The following is a 10561-nucleotide window of genomic DNA, read 5'->3' as shown; positions in this document are numbered from 1 at the left end:
CGGTGACACAAATCACCTTATGGGTTGCATTGGGTAGGGTGTCTGAGTAAGCTGAAACTACCTGCTATGGCGACCCGTTGTGAGAAGGCAGCAGCCAAAAGTAGCTTTAGTGAACATGCCACCACCAAACTCTCACTAATGAAATTGCATTATAGTTAAGCTGACAATTGGCTGACATATTTCTCCACAGCCATTGTGTTCTTTGTGAAAGCAGGAGTAAGTGGTTAGAGCTGGTACGTTATCAGCTAATGCTAGCTATATTGTTGACATTAGGTGGAATGCTCTTTTTGGCTGGTGAAAAACTATTTTAAAGGAAAAACCAAAAAATAGAACTGTGTCTAAAATTTCCCCCGAGGATAACCCAAAGACTGCAGGACAAAACGACAAATCTGATCTAATACCCATCATCTTAATAATGCTCGTCCAAGATCAGCATTGCTACTGACCAGTGATATTGCCTGACCATTGAGTTAGCATTAGCCAGTTAGCTATTGCTATAAAAAACAATCACCAGCAAACCAACACCAGTAACCAAAATTTGGCTAATAGCAAACCTAAGTTAGTATAATATATTTATTTCATTTTATAAAAGAATGAAGAAAACACTTAAATACTTACCATTTGGTCCAGAACAGGGTTTTATATAAGCAAAGGCATTTCTTTCTTTGTCCTCCACATTTCAAAGCTATGACATCACAACAATGTGACTTTTCAGTTGCAATATTAATCCTGGACCAACATTATTAAAATGATGTGGGAACAACACCAAGAGGAGATATCAGATCTGCACCTGCTTTTGGAGCCAGCTTCAAGCGGTTACTCAGGGAACTGCACATTTTTCACACTGCATCCATTTTCAGTCTCAGAGGTTTGCATCCAATTCAGTCCGCCTTAGGTTTCACTTGTAACAAAGCTAGTGAATCAGTATTAACCTGCAGAATGAACTTTTCAGCACAAGCAATGTATTAGTGGTCATTACTCAGCTCCAGAGCTCATGTCGTCTATGTATTTTCTTTTTATTAATTTCAGTTCTGCTGTAGCTCTTTATAACCTTAACTAGGTTTTACAAAGCATTTTAAAACTGCACACCACACAACGGTGGAGCTTTACAATGCAGAAAGAGAGGCTGCAGGAATATATACACACTATACTTCATGAAGCAAAAGATTATTGTTGCAATTAAAGCTTTTAAATTGTGAATAATCCATGCTTTTATAGCCCTTTAAAATATATTTCTCATTTACCCATTCACACTCCCCCCCACACACTAACACAAGCCAGTGCCTCCCGATGGCCAGGGACCAAAACGCTAACCCTACTATTAGTGGACAACGTGCTTGACCAGCTGAGCCACAACCACCCCCATGAAAGGATAATTTTATGGAAAAGAATATGTAATGAGTTTTTAGGGGTTTAATCAATGCCAGAAGGAGGACGTTAACAACCCAACCTCCTTGCAGCACCTGCAGACACACAGGCAAAGAAATGACTGGAATCTAACCTCAGCAAATTCAAACTGCAGTTTATTACATAGACTACAGGCTTGGATATCTTTGATATGTTCTGCAGCAAGACAGTTATTTCTGCTGAAACATAGGCATGCCATAATGTATATCCAAGATGGGGGATGACCACAAGCAGTGAGAGATTGAGGAGTAGTGAGAAGGCTTAGTGTCTCAGAGGAGTGGTTTAGACTGGCAGTATACTCTACCTGAAATTGAATTTGGCATGTTCATGCAGGCCACATGACAGAGGATCAGCCCTCAAACACCTTGCAGTATTTGAGGGCTGATCCTCTGGTAAAATATTTTCTTTGCCTTGTTCACCAGTTCATATTCAGTTTTATTGTTTTTGTTGCTTTATTTTTTTTTTCTTCTTAAATATCCGGTTCTGTTGTTTTCTCTCAGTGTGACTGGCAAGTTCCTCCATCTGGCATAGATGTCATTAAACAAACAGATCTTGAGCCACAGGGAATACGCTGAAATTTCCACACAGTGCTGCATTCAACAGTTGTTAAGAAACCACTAAATTGTATAGTACTGGCGAGACTATATGTTATAAAACTGAGCGTAAAATTGTATGATGGGGGGCTGGTTACATGCGATAAACAGACACTGGAGAAGGGGTTTGGTAGAGTAATGTGCAAGGGCCATAGAGCATTGTCATGTTTTTAATAAAGCTCAAGATGCCTTTTCATCTTTCTGTAAATTCCCCCACCTTGCAAATTACTCTATATGCGTGCTTTTACTTTGCATTCAGTCACCGAGTCCATCCCTCTCTCCCTTTCCCTCTCTCCCACAAACCCAGCAGAAAGTGAGGGAAAGTGGCAATTGAATTTCCTTTCAGAGCAGTGTGTGGAATAGGAAAAAGTGCAGGGCCACAGCGCTAGCCTCTATCTCATGCAGACACTGAACGCAGCCTTAATCCATTCCCTTGCCCTTCCCCTTCCACACACACTTGTCTCCAAATCCCCTCCACTCCATTCCTGGAATAAATTATTTCATTTCTTTTTGGTCTGCAGCATTTTTATTCGTCTCAGTGGCATGCCTCAACTTCTGTCCCTGTGGAGAGCCCTGATGAATGTGTTGGGCTCGCAACCTCTGATCATCCCTGCTCTGAACGCCTTTAGATACACACTAGCTTCTGGCTGCCTCCAATGCACATAAGAATTGTCTCTCCTCCCCCCCACCCTCCTCCCTCTGACTCACAAATACACAAAGGAATAATGCAAGCTATAGAATAGATCTGGATCTTTTTATCTTTTTCTTCACACGCACACAAACTCTGCAGAGACAAAAACACATTTTCGCTCTCCTCTGTGGATATGAGCGGGCGATGCTGCTCCTTGTTCTGCTTAATGATGACATTTAAGAACACTGAACATTTTCAAATAACATCCATAATTCATTGGGGAAAATACTTTCAGCAATGTATAGACTGAATGTGCACAATTCAATCTATACTGCTGAGTTCATGGACATGGAGTAAAGCTGGAAATTAATTATTCTTTTTTTATACACATAAATCTAATTGTAGTCTCAATACTTGATTTTAAAGGAGAAGCCTGTGTGTGATAACATAAATGCAAATGAGTTACAAATTAAAGGCGCATGCTAACAGTCGTCTTCACCCGTGCAGTGAGGGGACTGGTCATCTTTGTCGTGTTGTGTGGACATTTTGGTGGTGTGTTTGTGCCTTTAGAAGGAACAGTGTCACCTTCATCCCTTGATGAAACATTCCTATCCTGATGGGAGTGAAGTCTTCCGGGATAGGAATGTACTCATCCATAGAAAGCAAGGATGCAATGTTTATTTATACAACACTTTTAACCCACAAGAGCCTCAAAAGTCTTTACAGTAACCAAAAAGCACAGCATACCAAACTGGAAACAAAACAGCATACACGTTACAAGAAAAGCACTGCAATTAAAAACATAAAGAATAATACAAAGAAAACACATAGTTAGAAAGAACAAGAAGTGACCAAATGTTTTGTTGAGTATAAAATTCATAACGCACAATTACCAGATCTGAACATTTGTGGGAGATTTTGTATCCAAGTATTAAACAGTGGAAACCAACAAACCAAAGGGGATATTATTTGGTAAAATAGTGCTCCATCCCTCCAACAGACTTGTGTGATACACTATATGGACATAAGTACTGGGCCATCTATATATTACACTTAAAAGGAGCCATGGAAACCGATGCCATGTGAAGCGCTCGGTGCACGGTTTTGTGCTGATGTTAATGCCAGAGGTTTGCAGCTCTGCAGTTATTGAGTCATTGGTGACTTTTTACGCATACCTCAGCACTCGGCAACTGTAACTTTATGTGGTCTGCCACTTCATGGTTAAGTTACTGTGTTTCCTAAATGATTTTACTTTGCTTTTACTTTTACCACTTGCAGCTGATTTTTGAATATCTAGAAGGGGAAAACAACTTCACAAACTATCTTGCTGCTACAGTGGCATCCTTTCACAGTACTATGCTGGAATTAAGTGAACATGGCCCAGTACTTTTGTCTATATGGCTGACTATGGGTGTGTTTATATGTATGTATTTTTTTTTTTACATGTTCATTTATCTTCAATGTGAAGCTTCAATGTGAAGCTTCAATCTGAACTGCGAAGCATTTTGTAACTCTATGTTTTGAAAAGCGTTACATAAATAAAGTTATTATTATAATGATATAGTGTACTTGTAGAATCAGTGCTAACTGCCAGTGAAGTTATTCTGGTGGCACGTGTGGACACACACCTTACTATGGAACTAGTTTTTTCTATTTATTTACCACTTGTTATATGGGTACAATATATGTAAGTGTGTGAATGTTTGGAGGAATTAATGATGACACTCATACAATTTCTTGTGCCAAGTTATCATGCTGGGCTGCTGTACTCATTGGCTTGTCCTGAAACCCTATCTGGAGCCCTAACGATGTTGGATAAGAAGCCATCTTACTCACTGGTGTGCACATGTATTTCAAGATTAGGATTCGATAATGATAAGTGAGCGCTCTGTTTCATCGAGGTCACCGGGGAATTTGATTCTAGCTTCTAAAACACCAGAAACTCCACATACACACACACACACAGAAACCACATTTCCCTGGCGGGCGGTCCTCCAGTGGTATCAATTAAGGAGGAAGTCCAATCAATGTCTTAGCACCAGCCTGATACTCAGCTACAAGGAGATTAAGACTAGGCTTACATCTTAACACAGAGGAGTGAGCAAGACCAAAAAAAATAAAACAAAAAAAAACATACAAAGGCCCCACATGCACAACACAAAAAACCACACATTATAACATCACAACACAAAGATTTTAGGACAAATAACTAGCCTGCTTTTTGTCTGCTGTGCGGCTGCATCTGGCGGTGTTTTTGCTTTGAGAGACTCTCTGAACAGAGGACATTAATGGTATGTGTACTTTCTATTTTTCTCACTGTTATTTTTCTCCTCTTGTCTCTTTGCTAGGCTAAAGTCTGACCTAAATACTTCAGGTTTTTGATGATTGGACCAAAACAGAGATCAGAGGCGTCCAGCGGGCTTGTCGTGATAATGGAGAGAAGGAAGGGAGGCAGAGGATCTGGACACACTCATGCAGAGATTCTGGTACTTACCGCACTTCGTAACTGTACAACACGGAGCTCATAAACCAGTCAAACCTCATTTTAAAGCCTCACCTTCCACCCCACATTGAGATGAAAAAGCTGCAGTGCATCAGCTCTTTGAAACAGTAATCCACTGCTAAAACTGGCCTGGGCACGAGGGGTCCATCATTCACACGCTCTGGGGGTGGGGGACACATCAGAGAACCTCTGACCTTGTCTTGTGACCACACCGAGAGATTGAAGAGCTGGTAATGCAGCGATGGCAGCTGGCCCACCAGTTAATGATCTGATTCTTCGTTTTTCAGCTTAATACTGATCCATACTGCTCACCATTGTGTCCTCACATAGCCACACACACACATTGTCTCCCTAGCACACACACACACACACACACACACAAAGACAATCAGAACAGGAAACATGGAGGTCAAAGAATGGCTCACCAGTTTTTAAGTGCACCCATTTATTTTTCATGAAATGACGTGAGGGGACTTGATAGGCGAGAGCACGATGATGAAGTCCCTTCCAATTTCATTGGCACCTGCTCCTTCATGCTGCAGGACAGGAAATAAAGACGGGCAGCTCTGACCAGAAGAAATCTTTTAAAATGTTTCAGTCAGGTGAAACTCAGGTCAAGTACTGTGACGCTTCAAAAGAACTTCATTAATCAGTGCTAAAAGATGGAGTTTATCACAGATGTAAGCGAGTTAGCCTTATGCTCTAACATACATACAACAAACAATACTTTTTAAATTTTGTTTATTCTATTTCCAAGCATAATACTGCAATTTAAAACAAATACATTTAAATTAAATCAAATTAAAAACAAGTTATTTCCACAGTTCTTAACCCTTGGAAGTTATTTCCTGTTTTGGGTGTCCACACTGCAGGATCCAGAGAAGAAGAAACCCTGAAGAGGAACCTTTTAAGTGTATGGTGATTGGTGTAGACATAATCGCAGCATGAGCAACTACCACATTCAAAAATATATTAAAAAATTCAAAAACACCAACTGTGTAATGCCTCAGTCACCAAGCCTAGAGATCAATCGACAACCCTGCGGCAACTTCCGGTCACTAGGGAAAAATGTGTATCCCTGATTGGTTGATGAAGTAGAAGCTGGTGAAATGATTTGCAAAGATGATGCTGAAACCTGAAAAAAAAATGTGACACAAAGCCAAATGTTTACCTGTAACATAAAAGTGGTGGCGCACTGGCTCAACCTATATTTCAAAAAAGCACAAGTTTTACTTCGAATAGGTGAACAGTCTCTTTTTTACATTCGTGCCACACTTGCCAGTTTCACTACCACTCAGAAAGCTACTGACAAATCAGGCGAGTGACGTCTTCCATGTAAATTAGTGGCGACCATGGCAAATGGGCGGAGAATGTTGGAGCAGCACCGTCTTCCTCCTTGGAACAATTTCACTGCCAGCAAACAGCAATCACTCGCCAACCAGTTGGGGTGTACATATTTTTCCCTAGCAACCAGAGGTTGCCAGAGGGTCACTGACCAGCGTGACTGGGGCTTTAGCAATTGATTTCACAGACTAGCCGGTTGGGGATTTTACTTTTTTTTTTCCCCCCCCTAGCAACCAAGGTTGTCAGGGGTCGCTTGGCCTGTGTTCAGCACATATGCAATGAGGGGAAATATAGCGAGATGGTCAACCATCGAAGTGATATTTTCGCTGACATTTCCTCTCTACTTGCATCCCTGAGCATCCACACACAGTCAAGCATCACAGAGAGAAAATGAAGAAACAGAATGGCAAACAATGAAGACCACAATTGGAGAAGTGCACAACATAGCTCTGCTATTAAATATTAGTGTAATGGTATTACAGGGAATAGCTACACATTTAATATTCAACTTTCCTGGTGGAAACTCTGCTTTTCCAATACCACAGTCATCATGAAACATGCAAACACACAGGTCTGACCACAAGATCCTAAATCCTACGTTTCCACTTGTTGTTATATCAACTGTCAGTTACTGTTATGTCACATTAGCATTGCTACTGGCAGTGAAAATGGAAACAAGTAAAAATATGTGAATGTGCTCAGGGGAGCTGGAAGTGTGTAGGGAAATTTCTCCGAACACATTCAAGGGTTATACATTAGATAAAGGTTATCTTGGGGTTGAAAGCATCTTATTTAATGGACCTCTCACAAAAACAACCTTATAAACAGTTATAAATCCACAAAGATTGCTCTGTGATTTAACCAGTACTGACTCAGTCAAAACACATAGGTGGAGGTTGAATGAATTAAATTGTTATCTGGTGTTCTCATAATAAACTGGGACCACATGCTTCCAGGTTTAGATGTTATTTAATTTTCACCCCTCCCTGTTTGCTTAAGATTCCCAGTAAACGTTTCCAGGAGTAAATCAACCGCCATGATTTTTTTTTTTTTTTTTACATGAGTGGCAACAATTCTTGAATTTGCTGCTTCCTGCATGCACTCTACTCAAGGGACCGGCACACTTGTGCATTGGTCCTACACACTTCTTTGCAGAACATCACTTATATGTTGTTTACCGTCACAAGGGGGCAAGGTCAGAAAATACTGGTCTGTGGGTTATTCTTGTTCATATTTGTGCTGTTGTTGGTCGGTTTCAACAAAAACACACAGAGGGTCATAAAAGACAAGGAACCTTTTTGTAGTGCAGTGAAGCAGAGTTTTAAAAGTGTCAAAGGAGGTGACTGGTTACACTTCTCATAGTGCTTTTCATAGTGAACTATAGTTACTCACTTCCTTTTCCAGCCAACATTTTAAATAATCATCATTTGACCATCACTGATAGCTAACACATTTGGTTTTTTGGAGGAAAGTATAAAAGCAAGTCTGTGTAGGTTGCATCCTTAACTCTGCATAGACAAATACCTACGCAAATGGACAAAAATGCAGTACTATGAATTGTACTTCAGGCAGCACCTCCCTAGACATGAAAAAGGAGTTTGTATGTAAAAGCAGCTACTGTGTTTTGAGTCCACCAGCCTTGTCCAAATAATTTGCTTATAGAGATGTTATCACAGTGGAAGCTGATTCCAGGTTTATTAATATCAAGTATAAATGCAAATGGTTGTGGATTAGATGGTTTTCTCCGGGCAAAGTATCCTGATCACACATGAGATAAAATAAAGACCACTGATTATGGTGAATTTATGGTTTCGCAGTTGCGCTTGTACCTGGGTATTTACCTACATAAAGCCTACACATGCAACCTCCGTGGACGTGCTAGTGCCCGGTCATGCAAACCAATAGCGCAAAGCTTGATGTGGATAACGATGGCGATTGGTTGGAAAGTGGACTGGAAGACGGAAGGAGGAAACAGTAGTGCTAACCATGAATGTTAAGTGCGAAAAACTTTGAAAATACAGTATGAGAAGCACAGATGTCAGCTCCAGTGGACAATGCAGTACAAGAAAACTATTTGCCCTGAATTGATTTTTTTAAAATATATTTGCCACATTTTCATGTTACATATCAAACAAACTTTAATATTAGACAAAGATAACCTGAGTAAAAAAATAATGTTTTTAAATGATGATTTAATTTGTTAAAGGGAAAAGCTGTCCAAACCACCCTGGCTGTATGTGAAAAGTAATAATTGGTTGTGCCACCCTTGACAACAACAACTGCAATCAAGCCTAACTGACAATGAGTCTTTTACATCACTGTGGGGAAGTGTTGGCACGCTCTTCTTTGCAGAATTGGTTTAATTCAGCCACATTGGGGGGTTTTCCAGCATGAACAGCCTGTTTAAGGTCATGCCAAAGCATCTCAATCTGAGTTAAGTCTGGACTTTGCCTAGGCCACTCCAAAACCTTGATTATGTTTTCTCTTAGCCATTTGGAGATGGCTGCAATTGGGGGCGAGGAGGGCAGTTGCTTTTCACAGAGGGCCAGGTAGGTTTAGATAGCTTTTTTCCCTTAATAAATGAAATCATCAATTAAAAACTGTGTTTTGTATTTACTTTGGTTATCTTTGTCTAATATTAAAAGTAATTTGATGATCTGAAATATGTAAGTGTGACACGTATGCAAAAAAAATAAAGAGGGGAATAAAACTTTTTCATGGGACTGTGTGTTGCCTAACCAACAAAAGCACAAGCAAGAGCAGCCCACAGAGTGCTTGTTTCTGCCACTCCACCCCTGGTGACAGTAAACAGCTATGCTCTGAATAGGACCACCACAGAACCATGCTGTCCCCTTTAAATAAGTCCCGTCATTAAATCGGACACTCGTTGGCTTGTGGTTGAAGTCCTTTGCCAATAAATTTGCCTCCCTTTCCAACTTTAACAAGAAGAACTTATAATGCATTTACCATAGCCTGAAGCTAATGATTAAGGTGGTAAAAGTCGACCTCTTTCCAATTAGAGGTCTTTTTGCAACAAAAGGAGTCGCCCCCTGCTGGCCATTGCTAAGAAGACACGTTTTAAAACACTGTTGCTGGCTTCACTTTTCAGATGCCAGGAGTGATATCTATCATTTATACAGTCGAAATTGGGCATTTTTGCATGTCTTTCCATCATTTCCTGCCATCTCTCTTAAGAGAGATGGCAGGAAATGATGTTTACTGAATTGTGCAGTAAACACATCCAACTCTGATTCAAATTTTTCAAAGAAGCCTAGACTACAGTAAACACATGTGTCATCCATCGTCTCAAAGCGCCGCCATTCCTCACCACAGTTCCCCAGCAACCCCCAAACAACAGTTAAATAATCAAAGTAAAGTAACTGGATCAACTGCTGAATGCACACATCTGTCACCAGCGATCATCCTTTTAAACTGTAGCAATGCATGTGCTGTCAGAGCTCTGTGTGGAATGTGGGGGGGAAAAAAATAAAAAAATCAAGGCAGAGATGAGCAAAGCACACCTTAGCTCTCTGAAGTGGCTTCCCTTCTCTAAACACTGATCTGATAAGATAGGAGCGAACCCCACTAGGAATTTGTTTTCACTGCTCTTTCACTGCAGAGCGGATGATAGCGAAGACACGTGGAGAACAGAGCCACTCCGGCCCTGTCTCGGGGCACACTAAGAAAAGCAGGCGAATTCCACCTGAGAGGAGGAATCTAGAAGCCGGTTATTGGTTTTGCCCCCTGTCAGATTGACCCCGAGAAACAAAACACCCGCTTTTTTATTTCTTTTTGGGGTTGGACTTGGCAACCACCGTCAGTTCTCGCTCATTTAAAAAGAGAGCGGGCCGTGGGTCACGGATGGGCACGGACGAGAAATTATGACTGCTTCGATTTCACTATTCAGTGACTAAACACGGATTCAATTAAACCCAGCTGAAGGTCATGAGGTAATACAATGTAAGCGGGTCTGCCACTGAGCTTAATGGAAGCTCTCGTGGCTTTGGTAATACTTAATCCAATGGCCCTGTCTAGCTACCCCTCTGTGTCGGCCATTCATATAACCTGAGTGCTGTCATAACC

Source organism: Oreochromis niloticus, linkage group LG11 (genome assembly GCF_001858045.2).
Source record: "Oreochromis niloticus isolate F11D_XX linkage group LG11, O_niloticus_UMD_NMBU, whole genome shotgun sequence".
Classification (NCBI taxonomy): domain Eukaryota; kingdom Metazoa; phylum Chordata; class Actinopteri; order Cichliformes; family Cichlidae; genus Oreochromis; species Oreochromis niloticus.
Note: the sequence above shows the minus strand (reverse complement) of the source record.